Below are 24717 nucleotides of genomic sequence, written 5' to 3' on the forward strand. Positions count from 1 at the left end.
TTGGCTGATCGCACAGGGCAATGCATCCCCATTTTCAATAAAAACATTTTTTTTTAAATTAAAAAAAATCCCCTAGAGCCACCAGACAAGAACTCAGGTCTCACACATTGCAAGACCAAGCACTTACCACTTGAGCCACTGGTGGCTGTGCATCTGAGAGTTGCATTTGGGCGTATATATCTTTGTTCTGCATGCCCCTGTGAGCATGCCCATGTGAGCATGCCCATTTGCATTGTCAAATATGTTCACTGCAGAAAATGAGGATAGAACATCTGGCCTCCACTTCTCCAAATATCAGCTTACTGCAGTGGCCTGAGGTTAATTGCTTGCATTACAGCGTTGGGGGCATGGGTTTGAGTCCTGCTTTCGACACATAAACGGAATAGTTGCGTAATCTCCTTGTACAGTTGTGGGTACCCAAACTCCATCTAAAAGGTTCAGTGGTTATGAAAAGAGGTCCTTGGAAAAGGGAGGGTGGAAGAAAGCAGAGAGACAGGACTGAGGAAGCGCAGGGTAAATAAAGGAGGAGATGGGGCAGGCTAAAGGGATTGGTAGGGCTGGATGAATGGGTCCCTGTGGAGAGTGGAGAGGGGGTGAGTGGGGGTAGAACTAGAAGGATATGGTGCAGGTTCCCTGGTAAAAGGAGGGTGGAAGAAAGCAGAGGTGGGACTGTGGTGGTGAGAAAGTGTGGCAGGTGGGGTCCATTCCACACCCTCTCCGCTGGGCCTCCTTTCCCCACATTAGGACCCTCCTTTACACACCCATTCCTCCACAATTCTGGGCCCTCTTCCCCCCATGACACCGTTCGCAGGGCCGACTTATTCGCTGTCTCCCCAGGGCCCACTTTATGCCCTCTAGACCTACCCCCTCCTCCTCCTCTTCTCCACAGGGACCCAGTCATCCAGCCCTACCTCCCCCTACTTTATTTACCGGCCACTTCCTCGCCTCCACATCCCGCTTCTCTGCTTTCTTCCACCCTCCCTTTACCAGGGAACTCATTACATTACAAAGCCACTGAACCTTTTAGGAGTGTGGGTACCCACCACTATACAAGGAGATTACCCAACTATTCTGTTTATGTGCCGAAAGCAGTACTCGAACCCAGCCCCCCCAGCGCTGTAACGCAAGCACTTAACCTCTAGGCCACTGCAGTTAGCTGGTATTTGGTGGAGCGGGGGAGGGGGGACAGATGTTCTATCCTCCTTGGCTTCAGTGAACATGTTTCACAATGCAAATGGGTATGCTCACAGGGGCATGCAGGAGAAAGATATATATGCCCAAAAGCAACCCTCGGAAGCATGGCAATCAGTGGCTCAAGCTGTAAATCCTTGGTCTTGCAATGCTGGAGACCTGAGTTCTAATCCAATGTCCGGTATCTCTTGGGCATGTTTTTTTTCATTTAAAAAAAATGTTTTTACTGAAAATTGGGATGCATTGCCCTGCCCGATCAGCCAACAGCTAACGCCCCTTCAATACATGTGTTCCCACTAACTGTTGTGCCTTTGTATTCTGCACTCTGGCCTTAGTAACACCCATACACAAGCTTGTCTCTCTGGCCCCAACTGACTGGAAAAAACGAGGGGAAAAGGTGTAATCTGGGGGTCATGGCTGATTCCATAATTGCACTGGGACTCAAACAGCACACCTTCTCGAGGTGCTGTGAGGTAACCACCGGCCCCTGCATAGCAAGCAAACCTGTATCAGCATCTCACCAGCAACTGAATGTGTCGCCTGCAGGGTACACATAGGAGGCTTCAGTAGGTGCATTAACCCATTGGGCTGTCGACCCTCCTTCCTCTGAGAGCAGGAAACTGCATTTCCATGTTGACTTACTTTGGCACATTAGATCTATCTTTCACCCCAATTCAGAGGATGTTTTGCTTCACGGAGCGATGATAATCATTGTGAGGTGTGAGCCACTAATAGCTAAGCAGGTCAGTTAAATCTTTGACCTTGTCATTGGGGTGTATTGTTATGCGCAGGGCAGCAGTCTTATGCCCTCTGCTACTGTACGCTTTTGTATTGGTGCTTGTTCATGATTCTAAAATGTAAACAGTCTGCTCTCAAAAGTGAAAGATTTGAAAGACTCTTGCTGTAACAAGCCTTTCCCACTCTTTGCCCTGGCGGTGAGAGAGCTGCTTTCTGCCTTTAACTTCCCCAATTGTGGAGTGGCTGGCTCCACCACTGACAACCAGTGCCTAATCCTGGAGGAAAACGGACAGAGGTCTGCGCCCTGCTTCCTCCACGCGTCCCTAACGCTCTCAAACGTGACCACAGCCCATACGGGCACAGCCCTATGTCCTATGCAGCCCCTCTGGTGAAGCCACCCACACAACTTAGGGTTAGGATCTGTGCTCTTCCACGTAGGCCTGGCCACCTAGGCCCCAGAAAGTGTCACAGCCTGCTTTATAAACCTAAGTGACGGTGGCCTAGGTGAAGATGATGTTGATGGAATACTGATGCCTTTTGCCTCCCAGAAGCCACCTGGGAGCATAATAAAATGAAGGGGTGTTCCTGCTCTGCTGCCCTGTATTTGCCCTCTGCCTAAGTGACATTCATTCTGGGCTCTCCAGGCAAATGTTCCATCTGGGAGAGAGCTAGGAATGGGACGTCTCTTTCTGCAGGCACAGTGGGGAAGACTCAGAGAGCTACATGCCTGAGACATCTTTCCTTGTCCCTCGCTCATTGTTCTGTTCCATAACTTCTAACTCTCTGCCAGGCCAGGCCCTGTTTCTTTTACTGCCAACCCCCCTGACCCCTCGTCTTTCACCTACTTCCCGCTCTATTATGCCTTCTCCTTTTTTACTCTCTTCTATGGCCCTTTGAAAAGGAATGCAGGCCTAGCTAAGCCTCGTGAAGGAAACCTACCAACAAAAGATGCATGGGAGGTGCTGTGAGACGAGTAAGAAGGGCTGAAGGGGTGATGGGTTGTTGAGTTGGGAAGCACCTGAGGCGTAGCCAGGATTTTCTAGCAAATGGTGTCTGAAGCTAATGTAGTTGTGCCCACTGCAATGACAAAAATCTCTTTAAATGCCCACACAGAGCTGCTGAGTGGGCATTTACAGATTTTGGGTGGGCCTTTCCCCTCAGGCCCTACCCTGCCCACGCCTCTGCACTCTCACCCCCACGGCAAAGAGTAGGAAAGGCTTGCTACAGCAAGAGTCTTTCAAATCTTTCACTTTTGGGAGCAGAGTGTTTACATTTAAAAATCAGGAACAAGCAGCATTAAGAAACCATACAGTAGCAGAGGACAGAGGACTGCCCTGCGCATGTCAATACACCCCAATGACAAAAGCAAAGATTTAACTGACCTGCTTAGCTATTAGTGGCTCACACCTCACAATGATTATCATTCCTCTGTGAAGCAAAACATCCTCTGACTTGGGGTGAAACAGAGATCTAATGTGCCAATGGAAGGCAACATGGAAATTCAGTTTCCTGCTCTCAGAGGAAGGAGGGTCGACAGCCCAATGGGTTAATGCACCTACTGCAGCCTCCTATGTGTAGCCTGCAGGCGACACATTCAGTTGCCGGTGAGTTGCTGATACAGGTTTGCTTGCTATGCAGGGGCCGGTGGTCACATCACAGCACCTCGAGAAGGTGTCCTGTTTGAGTCCTAGTGCAATTATGGTATCAACCATGACCCGTAGATTATTCCTTTTACACCCGTTTTTTTCCAGTCAGTTGGGGCCAGAGAGACAAGATTGTGTATGGGTGTTACCAAGGCCAGAGTGCCGAAAACAGAGGCACAACTGTTAGTGGGAACGCAGGTATTGAAGGGGCATTAGCTGTTGGCTGATCGCGCAGGGCAATGCATCCCCATTTTCAATAAAAACATTTTTTTTTAATTTAAAAAAAATCCCCAAGAGCCTCCGGTCTCCAACATTGCAAGACCAAGCACTTACCACTTGAGCCACTGGTGGCTGTGCATCTGAGAGTTGCATTTGGGCGTATATATCTTTGTTCTGCATGCCCCTGTGAGCATGCCCATGTGAGCATGCCCATTTGCATTGTCAAACATGTTCACTGCAGAAAATGAGGATAGAACATCTGGCCTCCACTTCTCCAAATATCAGCTTACTGCAGTGGCCTGAGGTTAATTGCTTGCATTACAGCGTTGGGGGCATGGGTTTGAGTCCTGCTTTCGACACATAAACGGAATAGTTGCGTAATCTCCTTGTACAGTTGTGGGTACCCACACTCCTTCTAAAAGGTTCAGTGGTTATGAAAAGAGGTCCTTGGAAAAGGGAGGGTGGAAGAAAGCAGAGAGACAGGACTGAGGAAGCGCAGGGTAAATAAAGGAGGAGATGGGGCAGGCTAAAGGGATTGGTAGGGCTGGCTGAATGGGTCCCTGTGGAGAGGGGGTGAGTGGGGGTAGGACTAGAAGGATATGGTGCAGGTTCCCTGGTAAAAGGAGGGTGGAAGAAAGCAGAGGTGGGACTGTGGTGGTGAGAAAGTGTGGCAGGTGGGGTCCATTCCACACCCTCTCCGCTGGGCCTCCTTTCCCCACATTAGGACCCTCCTTTACACACCCATTCCTCCACAATTCTGGGCCCTCTTCCCCCATGACACCGTTCCCAGGGCCGACTTATTCGCTGTCTCCCCAGGGCCCACTTTATGCCCTCTAGACCTACCCCCTCCTCCTCTTCTCCACAGGGACCCATTCATCCAGCCCTACCTCCCCCTACTTTATTTACCGGCCACTTCCTCGCCTCCACATCCCGCTTCTCTGCTTTCTTCCACCCTCCCTTTACCAGGGAACTCATTACATTACATAGCCACTGAACCTTTTAGGAGTGTGGGTACCCACCACTGTACAAGGAGATTACCCAACTATTCTGTTTATGTGCCGAAAGCAGTACTCAAACCCAGCCCCCCCAGCGCTGTAACGCAAGCACTTAACCTCTAGGCCACTGCAGTTAGCTGGTATTTGGTGGAGCGGGGGAGGGGGGACAGATGTTCTATCCTCCTTGGCTTCAGTGAACATGTTTCACAATGCAAATGGGTATGCTCACAGGGGCATGCAGGAGAAAGACATATATGCCCAAAAGCGACCCTCGGAAGCATGGCAATCAGTGGCTCAAGCTATAAATCCTTGGTCTTGCAATGCTGGAGACCTGAGTTCTAATCCGGTATCTCTTGGGCATGTTTTTTTTCATTTAAAAAAAATGTTTTTACTGAAAATTGGGATGCATTGCCCTGCCCGATCAGCCAACAGCTAACGCCCCTTCAATACATGTGTTCCCACTAACAGTTGTGCCTTTGTATTCTGCACTCTGTCCTTAGTAACACCCATACACAAGCTTGTCTCTCTGGCCCCAACTGACTGGAAAAAATGACAGGAAAAGGTGTAACCTGGGGGTCATGGCTGATTCCATAATTGCACTGGGACTCAAACAGCACACCTTCTCGAGGTGCTGTGAGGTGACCACCGGCCCCTGCATAGCAAGCAAACCTCTATCAGCATCTCACCAGCAACTGAATGTGTCGCCTGCAGGGTACACATAGGAGGCTGCAGTAGGTGCATTAACCCATTGGGCTGTCGACCCTCCTTCCTCTGAGAGCAGGAAACTGCATTTCCATGTTGACTTACTTTGGCACATTAGATCTATCTTTCACCCCAATTCAGAGGATGTTTTGCTTCACGGAGAGATGATAATCATTGTGAGGTGTGAGCCACTAATAGCTAAGCAGGTCAGTTAAATCTTTGACCTTGTCATTGGGGTGTATTGTTATGCGCAGGGCAGCAGTCTTATGCCCTCTGCTACTGTACGCTTTCGTATTGGTGCTTGTTCATGATTCTAAAATGTAAACAGTCTGCTCTCAAAAGTGAAAGATTTCAAAGACTCTTGCTGTAACAAGCCTTTCCCACTCTTTGCCCTGGCGGTGAGAGAGCTGCTTTCTGCCTTTAACTTCCCCAATTGTGGAGTGGCTGGCTCCACCACTGACAACCAGTGCCTAATCCTGGAGGAAAACGGACAGAGGTCTGCGCCCTGCGTCCTCCACGCGTCCCTAACGCTCTCAAACGCGACCACAGCCCATACGGGCACAGCCCTATGTCCTATGCAGCTCCTCTGGTGAACCACCCACACAACTTAGGGTTAGGATCTGTGCTCTTCCACGTAGGCCTGGCCACCTAGGCCCCAGAAAGTGTCACAGCCTGCTTTATAAACCTTAGTGACGGTGGCCTAGGTGAAGATGATGTTGATGGAATACTGATGCCTTTTGCCTCCCAGAAGCCACCTGGGAGCATAATAAAATGAAGGGGTGTTCCTGCTCTGCTGCCCTGTATTTGCCCTCTGCCTAAGTGACATTCATTCTGGGCTCTCCAGGCAAATGTATCCATCTGGGAGAGAGCTAGGAATGGGACGTCTCTTTCTGCAGGCACAGTGGGGAAGACTCAGAGAGCTACATGCCTGAGACATCTTTCCTTGTCCCTCGCTCATTGTTCTGTTCCATAACTTCTAACTCTCTGCCAGGCCAGGCCCTGTTTCTTTTACTGCCAACCCCCCTGACCCCTCGTCTTTCACCTACTTCCCGCTCTATTATGCCTTCTCCTTTTTTACTCTCTTCTATGGTCCTTTGAAAAGGAATGCAGGCCTAGCTAAGCCTCGTGAAGGAAATCTACCAACAAAAGATGCATGGGAGGTGCTGTGAGACGAGTAAGAAGGGCTGAAGGGGTGATGGGTTGTTGAGTTGGGAAGCACCTGAGGCGTAGCCAGGATTTTCTAGCAAATGGTGTCTGAAGCTAATGTAGTTGTGCCCACTGCAATGACAAAAATCTCTTTAAATGCCCACACAGAGCTGCTGAGTGGGCATTTACAGATTTTGGGTGGGCCTTTCCCCTCAGGCCCTACCCTGCCTACGCCTCTGCACTCTCACCCCCAGGGCAAAGAGTAGGAAAGGCTTGCTACAGCAAGAGTCTTTCAAATCTTTCACTTTTGGGAGCAGAGTGTTTACATTTAAAAATCAGGAACAAGCAGCATTAAGAAACATACAGTAGCAGAGGACAGAGGACTGCCCTGCGCATGTCAATACACCCCAATGACAAAAGCAAAGATTTAACTGACCTGCTTAGCTATTAGTGGCTCACACCTCACAATGGTTATCATTTCTCTGTGAAGCAAAACATACTCTGACTTGGGGTGAAACAGAGATCTAATGTGCCAATGGAAGGCAACATGGAAATTCAGTTTCCTGCTCTCAGAGGAAGGAGGGTCGACAGCCCAATGGGTTAATGCACCTACTGCAGCTTCCTATGTGTAGCCTGCAGGCGACACATTCAGTTGCCGGTGAGATGCTGATACAGGTTTGCTTGCTATGCAGGGGCCGGTGGTCACATCACAGCACCTCGAGAAGGTGTCCTGTTTGAGTCCTAGTGCAATTATGGTATCAACCATGACCCGTAGATTACTCCTTTTACACCTGTATTTTTCCAGTCAGTTGGGGCTAGAGAGACAAGATTGTGTATGGGTGTTACCAAGGGCAGAGTGCCGAAAACAGAGGCACAACTGTTAGTGGGAACGCAGGTATTGAAGGGGCATTAGCTGTTGGCTGATCGCACAGGGCAATGCATCCCCATTTTCAATAAAAACATTTTTTTTTAAAATTAAAACAAATCCCCAAGAGCCACCGGACAAGAACTCAGGTCTCCAACATTGCAAGACCAAGCACTTACCACTTGAGCCACTGGTGGCTGTGCATCTGAGAGTTGCATTTGGGCGTATATATCTTTGTTCTGCATGCCCCTGTGAGCATGCCCATTTGCATTGTCAAACATGTTCACTGCAGAAAATGAGGATAGAACATCTGGCCTCCACTTCTCCAAATATCAGCTTACTGCAGTGGCCTGAGGTTAAGTGCTTGCGTTACAGCATTGGGGGCATGGGTTTGAGTCCTGCTTTCGACACATAAACGGAATAGTTGCGTAATCTCCTTGTACAGTTGTGGGTACCCAAACTCCTTCTAAAAGGTTCAGTGGTTATGAAAAGAGGTCCTTGGAAAAGGGAGGGTGGAAGAAAGCAGAGAGACAGGACTGAGGAAGCGCAGGGTAAATAAAGGAGGAGATGGGGCAGGCTAAAGGGATTGGTAGGGCTGGCTGAATGGGTCCCTGTGGAGAGGGGGTGAGTGGGGGTAGGACTAGAAGGATATGGTGCAGGTTCCCTGGTAAAAGGAGGGTGGAAGAAAGCAGAGGTGGGACTGTGGTGGTGAGAAAGTGTGGCAGGTGGGGTCCATTCCACACCCTCTCCGCTGGGCCTCCTTTCCCCACATTAGGACCCTCCTTTACACACCCATTCCTCCACAATTCTGGGCCCTCTTCCCCCATGACACCGTTCCCAGGGCCGACTTATTCGCTGTCTCCCCAGGGCCCACTTTATGCCCTCTAGACCTACCCCCTCCTCCTCTTCTCCACAGGGACCCATTCATCCAGCCCTACCTCCCCCTACTTTATTTATCGGCCACTTCCTCGCCTCCACATCCCGCTTCTCTGCTTTCTTCCACCCTCCCTTTACCAGGGAACTCATTACATTACATATCCACTGAACCTTTTAGGAGTGTGGGTACCCACCACTGTACAAGGAGATTACCCAACTATTCTGTTTATGTGCCGAAAGCAGTACTCAAACCCAGCCCCCCCAGCGCTGTAACGCAAGCACTTAACCTCTAGGCCACTGCAGTTAGCTGGTATTTGGTGGAGCGGGGGAGGGGGGACAGATGTTCTATCCTCCTTGGCTTCAGTGAACATGTTTCACAATGCAAATGGGTATGCTCACAGGGGCATGCAGGAGAAAGATATATATGCCCAAAAGCGACCCTCGGAAGCATGGCAATCAGTGGCTCAAGCTGTAAATCCTTGGTCTTGCAATGCTGGAGACCTGAGTTCTAATCAATATCCGGTATCTCTTGGGCATGTTTTTTTTCATTTAAAAAAAATGTTTTTACTGAAAATTGGGATGCATTGCCCTGCCCGATCAGCCAACAGCTAATGCCCCTTCAATACATGTGTTCCCACTAACAGTTGTGCCTTTGTATTCTGCACTCTGGCCTTAGTAACACCCATACACAAGCTTGTCTCTCTGGCCCCAACTGACTGGAAAAAATGACGGGAAAAGGTGTAATCTGGGGGTCATGGCTGATTCCATAATTGCACTGGGACTCAAACAGCACACCTTCTCGAGGTACTGTGAGGTGACCACCGGCCCCTGCATAGCAAGCAAACCTGTATCAGCATCTCACCAGCAACTGAATGTGTCGCCTGCAGGGTACACATAGGAGGCTTCAGTAGGTGCATTAACCCATTGGGCTGTCGACCCTCCTTCCTCTGAGAGCAGGAAACTGCATTTCCATGTTGACTTACTTTGGCACATTAGATCTATCTTTCACCCCAATTCAGAGGATGTTTTGCTTCACGGAGAGATGATAATCATTGTGAGGTGTGAGCCACTAATAGCTAAGCAGGTCAGTTAAATCTTTGACCTTGTCATTGGGGTGTATTGTTATGCGCAGGGCAGCAGTCTTATGCCCTCTGCTACTGTACGCTTTCGTATTGGTGCTTGTTCATGATTCTAAAATGTAAACAGTCTGCTCTCAAAAGTGAAAGATTTGAAAGACTCTTGCTGTAACAAGCCTTTCCCACTCTTTGCCCTGGCAGTGAGAGAGCTGCTTTCTGCCTTTAACTTCCCCAATTGTGGAGTGGCTGGCTCCACCACTGACAACCAGTGCCTAATCCTGGAGGAAAACGGACAGAGGTCTGCGCCCTGCGTCCTCCACGCGTCCCTAACGCTCTCAAACGCGACCACAGCCCATACGGGCACAGCCCTATGTCCTATGCAGCCCCTCTGGTGAAGCCACCCACACAACTTAGGGTTAGGATCTGTGCTCTTCCACGTAGGCCTGGCCACCTAGGCCCCAGAAAGTGTCACAGCCTGCTTTATAAACCTTAGTGACGGTGGCCTAGGTGAAGATGATGTTGATGGAATACTGATGCCTTTTGCCTCCCAGAAGCCACCTGGGAGCATAATAAAATGAAGGGGTGTTCCTGCTCTGCTGCCCTGTATTTGCCCTCTGCCTAAGTGACATTCATTCTGGGCTCTCCAGGCAAATGTATCCATCTGGGAGAGAGCTAGGAATGGGACGTCTCTTTCTGCAGGCACAGTGGGGAAGACTCAGAGAGCTACATGCCTGAGACATCTTTCCTTGTCCCTCGCTCATTGTTCTGTTCCATAACTTCTAACTCTCTGCCAGGCCAGGCCCTGTTTCTTTTACTGCCAACCCCCCTGACCCCTCGTCTTTCACCTACTTCCCGCTCTATTATGCCTTCTCCTTTTTTACTCTCTTCTATGGTCCTTTGAAAAGGAATGCAGGCCTAGCTAAGCCTCGTGAAGGAAACCTACCAACAAAAGATGCATGGGAGGTGCTGTGAGACGAGTAAGAAGGGCTGAAGGGGTGATGGGTTGTTGAGTTGGGAAGCACCAGAGGCGTAGCCAGGATTTTCTAGCAAATGGGGTTTGAAGCTAATGTAGTTGTGCCCACTGCAATGACAAAAATCTCTTTAAATGCCCACACAGAGCTGCTGAGTGGGCATTTACAGATTTTGGGTGGGCCTTTCCCCTCAGGCCCTACCCTGCCCACGCCTCTGCACTCTCACCCCCAGGGCAAAGAGTAGGAAAGGCTTGCTACAGCAAGAGTCTTTCAAATCTTTCACTTTTGGGAGCAGAGTGTTTACATTTAAAAATCATGAACAAGCAGCATTAAGAAACCATACAGTAGCAGAGGACAGAGGACTGCCCTGCGCATGTCAATACACCCCAATGACAAAAGCAAAGATTTAACTGACCTGCGTAGCTATTAGTGGCTCACACCTCACAATGATTATCATTCCTCTGTGAAGCAAAACATCCTCTGACTTGGGGTGAAACAGAGATCTAATGTGCCAATGGAAGGCAACATGGAAATTCAGTTTCCTGCTCTCAGAGGAAGGAGGGTCGACAGCCCAATGGGTTAATGCACCTACTGCAGCCTCCTATGTGTAGCCTGCAGGCGACACATTCAGTTGCCGGTGAGTTGCTGATACAGGTTTGCTTGCTATGCAGGGGCCGGTGGTCACATCACAGCACCTCGAGAAGGTGTCCTGTTTGAGTCCTAGTATAATTATGGTATCAACCATGACCCGTAGATTACTCCTTTTACACCCGTTTTTTTCCAGTCAGTTGGGGCCAGAGAGACAAGATTGTGTATGGGTGTTACCAAGGCCAGAGTGCCGAAAACAGAGGCACAACTGTTAGTGGGAACGCAGGTATTGAAGGGGCATTAGCTGTTGGCTGATCGCGCAGGGCAATGCATCCCCATTTTCAATAAAAACATTTTTTTTTAAATTAAAAAAAATCCCCAAGAGCCACCAGACAAGAACTCAGGTCTCACACATTGCAAGACCAAGCACTTACCACTTGAGCCACTGGTGGCTGTGCATCTGAGAGTTGCATTTGGGCGTATATATCTTTGTTCTGCATGCCCCTGTGAGCATGCCCATGTGAGCATGCCCATTTGCATTGTCAAATATGTTCACTGCAGAAAATGAGGATAGAACATCTGGCCTCCACTTCTCCAAATATCAGCTTACTGCAGTGGCCTGAGGTTAATTGCTTGCATTACAGCGTTGGGGGCATGGGTTTGAGTCCTGCTTTCGACACATAAACGGAATAGTTGCGTAATCTCCTTGTACAGTTGTGGGTACCCAAACTCCATCTAAAAGGTTCAGTGGTTATGAAAAGAGGTCCTTGGAAAAGGGAGGGTGGAAGAAAGCAGAGAGACAGGACTGAGGAAGCGCAGGGTAAATAAAGGAGGAGATGGGGCAGGCTAAAGGGATTGGTAGGGCTGGATGAATGGGTCCCTGTGGAGAGTGGAGAGGGGGTGAGTGGGGGTAGAACTAGAAGGATATGGTGCAGGTTCCCTGGTAAAAGGAGGGTGGAAGAAAGCAGAGGTGGGACTGTGGTGGTGAGAAAGTGTGGCAGGTGGGGTCCATTCCACACCCTCTCCGCTGGGCCTCCTTTCCCCACATTAGGACCCTCCTTTACACACCCATTCCTCCACAATTCTGGGCCCTCTTCCCCCCATGACACCGTTCGCAGGGCCGACTTATTCGCTGTCTCCCCAGGGCCCACTTTATGCCCTCTAGACCTACCCCCTCCTCCTCCTCTTCTCCACAGGGACCCAGTCATCCAGCCCTACTTCCCCCTACTTTATTTACCGGCCACTTCCTCGCCTCCACATCCCGCTTCTCTGCTTTCTTCCACCCTCCCTTTACCAGGGAACTCATTACATTACAAAGCCACTGAACCTTTTAGGAGTGTGGGTACCCACCACTATACAAGGAGATTACCCAACTATTCTGTTTATGTGCCGAAAGCAGTACTCGAACCCAGCCCCCCCAGCGCTGTAACGCAAGCACTTAACCTCTAGGCCACTGCAGTTAGCTGGTATTTGGTGGAGCGGGGGAGGGGGGACAGATGTTCTATCCTCCTTGGCTTCAGTGAACATGTTTCACAATGCAAATGGGTATGCTCACAGGGGCATGCAGGAGAAAGATATATATGCCCAAAAGCAACCCTCGGAAGCATGGCAATCAGTGGCTCAAGCTGTAAATCCTTGGTCTTGCAATGCTGGAGACCTGAGTTCTAATCCAATGTCCGGTATCTCTTGGGCATGTTTTTTTTCATTTAAAAAAAATGTTTTTACTGAAAATTGGGATGCATTGCCCTGCCTGATCAGCCAACAGCTAACGCCCCTTCAATACATGTGTTCCCACTAACTGTTGTGCCTTTGTATTCTGCACTCTGGCCTTAGTAACACCCATACACAAGCTTGTCTCTCTGGCCCCAACTGACTGGAAAAAACGAGGGGAAAAGGTGTAATCTGGGGGTCATGGCTGATTCCATAATTGCACTGGGACTCAAACAGCACACCTTCTCGAGGTGCTGTGAGGTAACCACCGGCCCCTGCATAGCAAGCAAACCTGTATCAGCATCTCACCAGCAACTGAATGTGTCGCCTGCAGGGTACACATAGGAGGCTTCAGTAGGTGCATTAACCCATTGGGCTGTCGACCCTCCTTCCTCTGAGAGCAGGAAACTGCATTTCCATGTTGACTTACTTTGGCACATTAGATCTATCTTTCACCCCAATTCAGAGGATGTTTTGCTTCACGGAGCGATGATAATCATTGTGAGGTGTGAGCCACTAATAGCTAAGCAGGTCAGTTAAATCTTTGACCTTGTCATTGGGGTGTATTGTTATGCGCAGGGCAGCAGTCTTATGCCCTCTGCTACTGTACGCTTTTGTATTGGTGCTTGTTCATGATTCTAAAATGTAAACAGTCTGCTCTCAAAAGTGAAAGATTTGAAAGACTCTTGCTGTAACAAGCCTTTCCCACTCTTTGCCCTGGCGGTGAGAGAGCTGCTTTCTGCCTTTAACTTCCCCAATTGTGGAGTGGCTGGCTCCACCACTGACAACCAGTGCCTAATCCTGGAGGAAAACGGACAGAGGTCTGCGCCCTGCGTCCTCCACGCGTCCCTAACGCTCTCAAACGTGACCACAGCCCATACGGGCACAGCCCTATGTCCTATGCAGCCCCTCTGGTGAAGCCACCCACACAACTTAGGGTTAGGATCTGTGCTCTTCCACGTAGGCCTGGCCACCTAGGCCCCAGAAAGTGTCACAGCCTGCTTTATAAACCTTAGTGACGGTGGCCTAGGTGAAGATGATGTTGATGGAATACTGATGCCTTTTGCCTCCCAGAAGCCACCTGGGAGCATAATAAAATGAAGGGGTGTTCCTGCTCTGCTGCCCTGTATTTGCCCTCTGCCTAAGTGACATTCATTCTGGGCTCTCCAGGCAAATGTATCCATCTGGGAGAGAGCTAGGAATGGGACGTCTCTTTCTGCAGGCACAGTGGGGAAGACTCAGAGAGCTACATGCCTGAGACATCTTTCCTTGTCCCTCGCTCATTGTTCTGTTCCATAACTTCTAACTCTCTGCCAGGCCAGGCCCTGTTTCTTTTACTGCCAACCCCCCTGACCCCTCGTCTTTCACCTACTTCCCGCTCTATTATGCCTTCTCCTTTTTTACTCTCTTCTATGGCCCTTTGAAAAGGAATGCAGGCCTAGCTAAGCCTCGTGAAGGAAACCTACCAACAAAAGATGCATGGGATGTGCTGTGAGACGAGTAAGAAGGGCTGGAGGGGTGATGGGTTGTTGGGTTGGGAAGCACCAGAGGCGTAGCCAGGATTTTCTAGCAAATGGGGTCTGAAGCTAATGTAGTTGTGCCCACTGCAATGACAAAAATCTCTTTAAATGCCCACACAGAGCTGCTGAGTGGGCATTTACAGATTTTGGGTGGGCCTTTCCCTCAGGCCCTACCCTGCCCACGCCTCTGCACTCTCACCCCCACGGCAAAGAGTAGGAAAGGCTTGCTACAGCAAGAGTCTTTCAAATCTTTCACTTTTGGGAGCAGAGTGTTTACATTTAAAAATCAGGAACAAGCAGCATTAAGAAACCATACAGTAGCAGAGGACAGAGGACTGCCCTGCGCATGTCAATACACCCCAATGACAAAAGCAAAGATTTAACTGACCTGCTTAGCTATTAGTGGCTCACACCTCACAATGATTATCATTCCTCTGTGAAGCAAAACATCCTCTGACTTGGGGTGAAACAGAGATCTAATGTGCCAATGGAAGGCAACATGGAAATTCAGTTTCCTGCTCTCAGAGGAAGGAGGGTCGACAGCCCAATGGGTTAATGCACCTACTGCAGCCTCCTATGTGTAGCCTGCAGGCGACACATTCAGTTGCCGGTGAGTTGCTGATACAGGTTTGCTTGCTATGCAGGGGCCGGTGGTCACATCACAGCACCTCGAGAAGGTGTCCTGTTTGAGTCCTAGTGCAATTATGGTATCAACCATGACCCGTAGATTATTCCTTTTACACCCGTTTTTTTCCAGTCAGTTGGGGCCAGAGAGACAAGATTGTGTATGGGTGTTACCAAGGCCAGAGTGCCGAAAACAGAGGCACAACTGTTAGTGGGAACGCAGGTATTGAAGGGGCATTAGCAGTTGGCTGATCGCGCAGGGCAATGCATCCCCATTTTCAATAAAAACATTTTTTTTTAATTTAAAAAAAATCCCCAAGAGCCTCAGGACAAGAACTCAGGTCTCCAACATTGCAAGACCAAGCACTTACCACTTGAGCCACTGGTGGCTGTGCATCTGAGAGTTGCATTTGGGCGTATATATCTTTGTTCTGCATGCCCCTGTGAGCATGCCCATGTGAGCATGCCCATTTGCATTGTCAAACATGTTCACTGCAGAAAATGAGGATAGAACATCTGGCCTCCACTTCTCCAAATATCAGCTTACTGCAGTAGCCTGAGGTTAATTGCTTGCATTACAGCGTTGGGGGCATGGGTTTGAGTCCTGCTTTCGACACATAAACGGAATAGTTGCGTAATCTCCTTGTACAGTTGTGGGTACCCACACTCCTTCTAAAAGGTTCAGTGGTTATGAAAAGAGGTCCTTGGAAAAGGGAGGGTGGAAGAAAGCAGAGAGACAGGACTGAGGAAGCGCAGGGTAAATAAAGGAGGAGATGGGGCAGGCTAAAGGGATTGGTAGGGCTGGCTGAATGGGTCCCTGCGGAGAGGGGGTGAGTGGGGGTAGGACTAGAAGGATATGGTGCAGGTTCCCTGGTAAAAGGAGGGTGGAAGAAAGCAGAGGTGGGACTGTGGTGGTGAGAAAGTGTGGCAGGTGGGGTCCATTCCACACCCTCTCCGCTGGGCCTCCTTTCCCCACATTAGGACCCTCCTTTACACACCCATTCCTCCACAATTCTGGGCCCTCTTCCCCCATGACACCGTTCCCAGGGCCGACTTATTCGCTGTCTCCCCAGGGCCCACTTTATGCCCTCTAGACCTACCCCCTCCTCCTCTTCTCCACAGGGACCCATTCATCCAGCCCTACCTCCCCCTACTTTATTTACCGGCCACTTCCTCGCCTCCACATCCCGCTTCTCTGCTTTCTTCCACCCTCCCTTTACCAGGGAACTCATTACATTACATTACATAGCCACTGAACCTTTTAGGAGTGTGGGTACCCACCACTGTACAAGGAGATTACCCAACTATTCTGTTTATGTGCCGAAAGCAGTACTCAAACCCAGCCCCCCCAGCGCTGTAACGCAAGCACTTAACCTCTAGGCCACTGCAGTTAGCTGGTATTTGGTGGAGCGGGGGAGGGGGGACAGATGTTCTATCCTCCTTGGCTTCAGTGAACATGTTTCACAATGCAAATGGGTATGCTCACAGGGGCATGCAGGAGAAAGACATATATGCCCAAAAGCGACCCTCGGAACCATGGCAATCAGTGGCTCAAGCTATAAATCCTTGGTCTTGCAATGCTGGAGACCTGAGTTCTAATCCGGTATCTCTTGGGCATGTTTTTTTTCATTTAAAAAAAATGTTTTTACTGAAAATTGGGATGCATTGCCCTGCCCGATCAGCCAACAGCTAACGCCCCTTCAATACATGTGTTCCCACTAACAGTTGTGCCTTTGTATTCTGCACTCTGGCCTTAGTAACACCCATACACAAGCTTGTCTCTCTGGCCCCAACTGACTGGAAAAAATGACAGGAAAAGGTGTAATCTGGGGGTCATGGCTGATTCCATAATTGCACTGGGACTCAAACAGCACACCTTCTCGAGGTGCTGTGAGGTGACCACCGGCCCCTGCATAGCAAGCAAACCTGTATCAGCATCTCACCAGCAACTGAATGTGTCGCCTGCAGGGTACACATAGGAGGCTGCAGTAGGTGCATTAACCCATTGGGCTGTCGACCCTCCTTCCTCTGAGAGCAGGAAACTGCATTTCCATGTTGACTTACTTTGGCACATTAGATCTATCTTTCACCCCAATTCAGAGGATGTTTTGCTTCACGGAGAGATGATAATCATTGTGAGGTGTGAGCCACTAATAGCTAAGCAGGTCAGTTAAATCTTTGACCTTGTCATTGGGGTGTATTGTTATGCGCAGGGCAGCAGTCTTATGCCCTCTGCTACTGTACGCTTTCGTATTGGTGCTTGTTCATGATTCTAAAATGTAAACAGTCTGCTCTCAAAAGTGAAAGATTTGAAAGACTCTTGCTGTAACAAGCCTTTCCCACTCTTTGCCCTGGCGGTGAGAGAGCTGCTTTCTGCCTTTAACTTCCCCAATTGTGGAGTGGCTGGCTCCACCACTGACAACCAGTGCCTAATCCTGGAGGAAAACGGACAGAGGTCTGCGCCCTGCGTCCTCCACGCGTCCCTAACGCTCTCAAACGCGACCACAGCCCATACGGGCACAGCCCTATGTCCTATGCAGCCCCTCTGGTGAAGCCACTCACACAACTTAGGGTTAGGATCTGTGCTCTTCCACGTAGGCCTGGCCACCTAGGCCCCAGAAAGTGTCACAGCCTGCTTTATAAACCTTAGTGACGGTGGCCTAGGTGAAGATGATGTTGATGGAATACTGATGCCTTTTGCCTCCCAGAAGCCACCTGGGAGCATAATAAAATGAAGGGGTGTTCCTGCTCTGCTGCCCTGTATTTGCCCTCTGCCTAAGTGACATTCATTCTGGGCTCTCCAGGCAAATGTATCCATCTGGGAGAGAGCTAGGAATGGGACGTCTCTTTCTGCAGGCACAGTGGGGAAGACTCAGAGAGCTACATGCCTGAGACATCTTTCCTTGTCCCTCGCTCATTGTTCTGTTCCATAACTTCTAACTCTCTGCCAGGCCAGGCCCTGTTTCTTTTACTGCCAACCCCCCTGACCCCTCGTCTTTCACCTACTTCCCGCTCTATTATGCCTTCTCCTTTTTTACTCTCTTCTATGGTCCTTTGAAAAGGAATGCAGGCCTAGCTAAGCCTCGTGAAGGAAATCTACCAACAAAAGATGCATGGGAGGTGCTGTGAGACGAGTAAGAAGGGCTGAAGGGGTGATGGGTTGTTGAGTTGGGAAGCACCTGAGGCGTAGCCAGGATTTTCTAGCAAATGGTGTCTGAAGCTAATGTAGTTGTGCCCACTGCAATGACAAAAATCTCTTTAAATGCCCACACAGAGCTGCTGAGTGGGCATTTACAGATTTTGGGTGGGCCTTTCCCCTCAGGCCCTACCCTGCCTACGCCTCTGCACTCTCACCCCCAGGGCAAAGAGTAGGAAAGGCTTGCTACAGCAAGAGTCTTTCAAATCTTTCACTTTTGGGAGCAGAGTGTTTACATTTAAAAATCAGGAACAAGCAGCATTAAGAAACATACAGTAGCAGAGGACAGAGGACTGCCCTGCGCATGTCAATACACCCCAATGACAAAAGCAAAGATTTAACTGACCTGCTTAGCTATTAGTGGCTCACACCTCACAATGGTTATCATTTCTCTGTGAAGCAAAACATACTCTGACTTGGGGTGAAACAGAGATCTAATGTGCCAATGGAAGGCAACATGGAAATTCAGTTTCCTGCTCTCAGAGGAAGGAGGGTCGACAGCCCAATGGGTTAATGCACCTACTGCAGCTTCCTATGTGTAGCCTGCAGGCGACACATTCAGTTGCCGGTGAGATGCTGATACAGGTTTGCTTGCTATGCAGGGGCCGGTGGTCACATCACAGCACCTCGAGAAGGTGTCCTGTTTGAGTCCTAGTGCAATTATGGTATCAACCATGACCCGTAGATTACTCCTTTTACACCTGTATTTTTCCAGTCAGTTGGGGCTAGAGAGACAAGATTGTGTATGGGTGTTACCAAGGGCAGAGTGCCGAAAACAGAGGCACAACTGTTAGTGGGAACGCAGGTATTGAAGGGGCATTAGCTGTTGGCTGATCGCACAGGGCAATGCATCCCCATTTTCAATAAAAACATTTTTTTTTAAAATTAAAACAAATCCCCAAGAGCCACCGGACAAGAACTCAGGTCTCCAACAATGCAAGACCAAGCACTTACCACTTGAGCCACTGGTGGCTGTGCATCTGAGAGTTGCATTTGGGCGTATATATCTTTGTTCTGCATGCCCCTGTGAGCATGCCCATTTGCATTGTCAAACATGTTCACTGCAGAAAATGAGGATAGAACATCTGGCCTCCACTTCTCCAAATATCAGCTTACTGCAGTGGCCTGAGGTTAAGTGCTTGCGTTACAGCATTGGGGGCATGGGTTTGAGTCCTGCTTTCGACACATAAACGGAATAGTTGCGTAATCTCCTTGTACAGTTGTGGGTACCCAAACTCCTTCTAAAAGGTTCAGTGGTTATGAAAAGAGGTCCTTGGAAAAGGGAGGGTGGAAGAAAGCAGAGAGACAGGACTGAGGAAGCGCAGGGTAAATAAAGGAGGAGATGGGGCAGGCTAAAGGGATTGGTAGGGCTGGCTGAATGGGTCCCTGTGGAGAGGGGGTGAGTGGGGGTAGGACTAGAAGGATATGGTGAAGGTTCCCTGGTAAAAGGAGGGTGGAAGAAAGCAGAGGTGGGACTGTGGTGGTGAGAAAGTGTGGCAGGTGGGGTCCATTCCACACCCTCTCCGCTGGGCCTCCTTTCCCCACATTAGGACCCTCCTTTACACACCCATTCCTCCACAATTCTGGGCCCTCTTCCCCCATGACACCGTTCCCAGGGCCGACTTATTCGCTGTCTCCCCAGGGCCCACTTTATGCCCTCTAGACCTACCCCCTCCTCCTCTTCTCCACAGGGACCCATTCATCCAGCCCTACCTCCCCCTACTTTATTTACCGGCCACTTCCTCGCCTCCACATCCCGCTTCTCTGCTTTCTTCCACCCTCCCTTTACCAGGGAACTCATTACATTACATATCCACTGAACCTTTTAGGAGTGTGGGTACCCACCACTGTACAAGGAGATTACCCAACTATTCTGTTTATGTGCCGAAAGCAGTACTCAAACCCAGCCCCCCCAGCGCTGTAACGCAAGCACTTAACCTCTAGGCCACTGCAGTTAGCTGGTATTTGGTGGAGCGGGGGAGGGGGGACAGATGTTCTATCCTCCTTGGCTTCAGTGAACATGTTTCACAATGCAAATGGGTATGCTCACAGGGGCATGCAGGAGAAAGATATATATGCCCAAAAGCGACCCTCGGAAGCATGGCAATCAGTGGCTCAAGCTGTAAATCCTTGGTCTTGCAATGCTGGAGACCTGAGTTCTAATCAATATCCGGTATCTCTTGGGCATGTTTTTTTTCATTTAAAAAAAATGTTTTTACTGAAAATTGGGATGCATTGCCCTGCCCGATCAGCCAACAGCTAATGCCCCTTCAATACATGTGTTCCCACTAACAGTTGTGCCTTTGTATTCTGCACTCTGGCCTTAGTAACACCCATACACAAGCTTGTCTCTCTGGCCCCAACTGACTGGAAAAAATGACGGGAAAAGGTGTAATCTGGGGGTCATGGCTGATTCCATAATTGCACTGGGACTCAAACAGCACACCTTCTCGAGGTACTGTGAGGTGACCACCGGCCCCTGCATAGCAAGCAAACCTGTATCAGCATCTCACCAGCAACTGAATGTGTCGCCTGCAGGGTACACATAGGAGGCTTCAGTAGGTGCATTAACCCATTGGGCTGTCGACCCTCCTTCCTCTGAGAGCAGGAAACTGCATTTCCATGTTGACTTACTTTGGCACATTAGATCTATCTTTCACCCCAATTCAGAGGATGTTTTGCTTCACGGAGAGATGATAATCATTGTGAGGTGTGAGCCACTAATAGCTAAGCAGGTCAGTTAAATCTTTGACCTTGTCATTGGGGTGTATTGTTATGCGCAGGGCAGCAGTCTTATGCCCTCTGCTACTGTACGCTTTCGTATTGGTGCTTGTTCATGATTCTAAAATGTAAACAGTCTGCTCTCAAAAGTGAAAGATTTGAAAGACTCTTGCTGTAACAAGCCTTTCCCACTCTTTGCCCTGGCAGTGAGAGAGCTGCTTTCTGCCTTTAACTTCCCCAATTGTGGAGTGGCTGGCTCCACCACTGACAACCAGTGCCTAATCCTGGAGGAAAACGGACAGAGGTCTGCGCCCTGCGTCCTCCACGCGTCCCTAACGCTCTCAAACGCGACCACAGCCCATACGGGCACAGCCCTATGTCCTATGCAGCCCCTCTGGTGAAGCCACCCACACAACTTAGGGTTAGGATCTGTGCTCTTCCACGTAGGCCTGGCCACCTAGGCCCCAGAAAGTGTCACAGCCTGCTTTATAAACCTTAGTGACGGTGGCCTAGGTGAAGATGATGTTGATGGAATACTGATGCCTTTTGCCTCCCAGAAGCCACCTGGGAGCATAATAAAATGAAGGGGTGTTCCTGCTCTGCTGCCCTGTATTTGCCCTCTGCCTAAGTGACATTCATTCTGGGCTCTCCAGGCAAATGTATCCATCTGGGAGAGAGCTAGGAATGGGACGTCTCTTTCTGCAGGCACAGTGGGGAAGACTCAGAGAGCTACATGCCTGAGACATCTTTCCTTGTCCCTCGCTCATTGTTCTGTTCCATAACTTCTAACTCTCTGCCAGGCCAGGCCCTGTTTCTTTTACTGCCAACCCCCCTGACCCCTCGTCTTTCACCTACTTCCCGCTCTATTATGCCTTCTCCTTTTTTACTCTCTTCTATGGTCCTTTGAAAAGGAATGCAGGCCTAGCTAAGCCTCGTGAAGGAAACCTACCAACAAAAGATGCATGGGAGGTGCTGTGAGACGAGTAAGAAGGGCTGAAGGGGTGATGGGTTGTTGAGTTGGGAAGCACCAGAGGCGTAGCCAGGATTTTCTAGCAAATGGGGTCTGAAGCTAATGTAGTTGTGCCCACTGCAATGACAAAAATCTCTTTAAATGCCCACACAGAGCTGCTGAGTGGGCATTTACAGATTTTGGGTGGGCCTTTCCCCTCAGGCCCTACCCTGCCCACGCCTCTGCACTCTCACCCCCAGGGCAAAGAGTAGGAAAGGCTTGCTACAGCAAGAGTCTTTCAAATCTTTCACTTTTGGGAGCAGAGTGTTTACATTTAAAAATCATGAACAAGCAGCATTAAGAAACCATACAGTAGCAGAGGACAGAGGACTGCCCTGCGCATGTCAATACACCCCAATGACAAAAGCAAAGATTTAACTGACCTGCGTAGCTATTAGTGGCTCACACCTCACAATGATTATCATTCCTCTGTGAAGCAAAACATCCTCTGACTTGGGGTGAAACAGAGATCTAATGTGCCAATGGAAGGCAACATGGAAATTCAGTTTCCTGCTCTCAGAGGAAGGAGGGTCGACAGCCCAATGGGTTAATGCACCTACTGCAGCCTCCTATGTGTAGCCTGCAGGCGACACATTCAGTTGCCGGTGAGTTGCTGATACAGGTTTGCTTGCTATGCAGGGGCCGGTGGTCACATCACAGCACCTCGAGAAGGTGTCCTGTTTGAGTCCTAGTATAATTATGGTATCAACCATGACCCGTAGATTACTCCTTTTACACCCGTTTTTTTCCAGTCAGTTGGGGCCAGAGAGACAAGATTGTGTATGGGTGTTACCAAGGCCAGAGTGCCGAAAACAGAGGCACAACTGTTAGTGGGAACGCAGGTATTGAAGGGGCATTAGCTGTTGGCTGATCGCGCAGGGCAATGCATCCCCATTTTCAATAAAAACATTTTTTTTTAAATTAAAAAAAATCCCCAAGAGCCACCAGACAAGAACTCAGGTCTCACACATTGCAAGACCAAGCACTTACCACTTGAGCCACTGGTGGCTGTGCATCTGAGAGTTGCATTTGGGCGTATATATCTTTGTTCTGCATGCCCCTGTGAGCATGCCCATGTGAGCATGCCCATTTGCATTGTCAAATATGTTCACTGCAGAAAATGAGGATAGAACATCTGGCCTCCACTTCTCCAAATATCAGCTTACTGCAGTGGCCTGAGGTTAATTGCTTGCATTACAGCGTTGGGGGCATGGGTTTGAGTCCTGCTTTCGACACATAAACGGAATAGTTGCGTAATCTCCTTGTACAGTTGTGGGTACCCAAACTCCATCTAAAAGGTTCAGTGGTTATGAAAAGAGGTCCTTGGAAAAGGGAGGGTGGAAGAAAGCAGAGAGACAGGACTGAGGAAGCGCAGGGTAAATAAAGGAGGAGATGGGGCAGGCTAAAGGGATTGGTAGGGCTGGATGAATGGGTCCCTGTGGAGAGTGGAGAGGGGGTGAGTGGGGGTAGAACTAGAAGGATATGGTGCAGGTTCCCTGGTAAAAGGAGGGTGGAAGAAAGCAGAGGTGGGACTGTGGTGGTGAGAAAGTGTGGCAGGTGGGGTCCATTCCACACCCTCTCCGCTGGGCCTCCTTTCCCCACATTAGGACCCTCCTTTACACACCCATTCCTCCACAATTCTGGGCCCTCTTCCCCCCATGACACCGTTCACAGGGCCGACTTATTCGCTGTCTCCCCAGGGCCCACATTATGCCCTCTAGACCTACCCCCTCCTCCTCCTCTTCTCCACAGGGACCCAGTCATCCAGCCCTACCTCCCCCTACTTTATTTACCGGCCACTTCCTCGCCTCCACATCCCGCTTCTCTGCTTTCTTCCACCCTCCCTTTACCAGGGAACTCATTACATTACAAAGCCACTGAACCTTTTAGGAGTGTGGGTACCCACCACTATACAAGGAGATTAGCCAACTATTCTGTTTATGTGCCGAAAGCAGTATTCGAACCCAGCCCCCCCAGCGCTGTAACGCAAGCACTTAACCTCTAGGCCACTGCAGTTAGCTGGTATTTGGTGGAGCGGGGGAGGGGGGACAGATGTTCTATCCTCCTTGGCTTCAGTGAACATGTTTCACAATGCAAATGGGTATGCTCACAGGGGCATGCAGGAGAAAGATATATATGCCCAAAAGCAACCCTCGGAAGCATGGCAATCAGTGGCTCAAGCTGTAAATCCTTGGTCTTGCAATGCTGGAGACCTGAGTTTTAATCCAATGTCCGGTATCTCTTGGGCATGTTTTTTTTCATTTAAAAAAAATGTTTTTACTGAAAATTGGGATGCATTGCCCTGCCCGATCAGCCAACAGCTAACGCCCCTTCAATACATGTGTTCCCACTAACTGTTGTGCCTTTGTATTCTGCACTCTGGCCTTAGTAACACCCATACACAAGCTTGTCTCTCTGGCCCCAACTGACTGGAAAAAACGAGGGGAAAAGGTGTAATCTGGGGGTCATGGCTGATTCCATAATTGCACTGGGACTCAAACAGCACACCTTCTCGAGGTGCTGTGAGGTAACCACCGGCCCCTGCATAGCAAGCAAACCTGTATCAGCATCTCACCAGCAACTGAATGTGTCGCCTGCAGGGTACACATAGGAGGCTTCAGTAGGTGCATTAACCCATTGGGCTGTCGACCCTCCTTCCTCTGAGAGCAGGAAACTGCATTTCCATGTTGACTTACTTTGGCACATTAGATCTATCTTTCACCCCAATTCAGAGGATGTTTTGCTTCACGGAGCGATGATAATCATTGTGAGGTGTGAGCCACTAATAGCTAAGCAGGTCAGTTAAATCTTTGACCTTGTCATTGGGGTGTATTGTTATGCGCAGGGCAGCAGTCTTATGCCCTCTGCTACTGTACGCTTTTGTATTGGTGCTTGTTCATGATTCTAAAATGTAAACAGTCTGCTCT

This window comes from Ambystoma mexicanum, chromosome 3q, assembly GCF_040938575.1.
Source record: "Ambystoma mexicanum isolate Mex_15411 chromosome 3q, UKY_AmexF1_1, whole genome shotgun sequence".
Lineage (NCBI taxonomy): Eukaryota > Metazoa > Chordata > Amphibia > Caudata > Ambystomatidae > Ambystoma > Ambystoma mexicanum.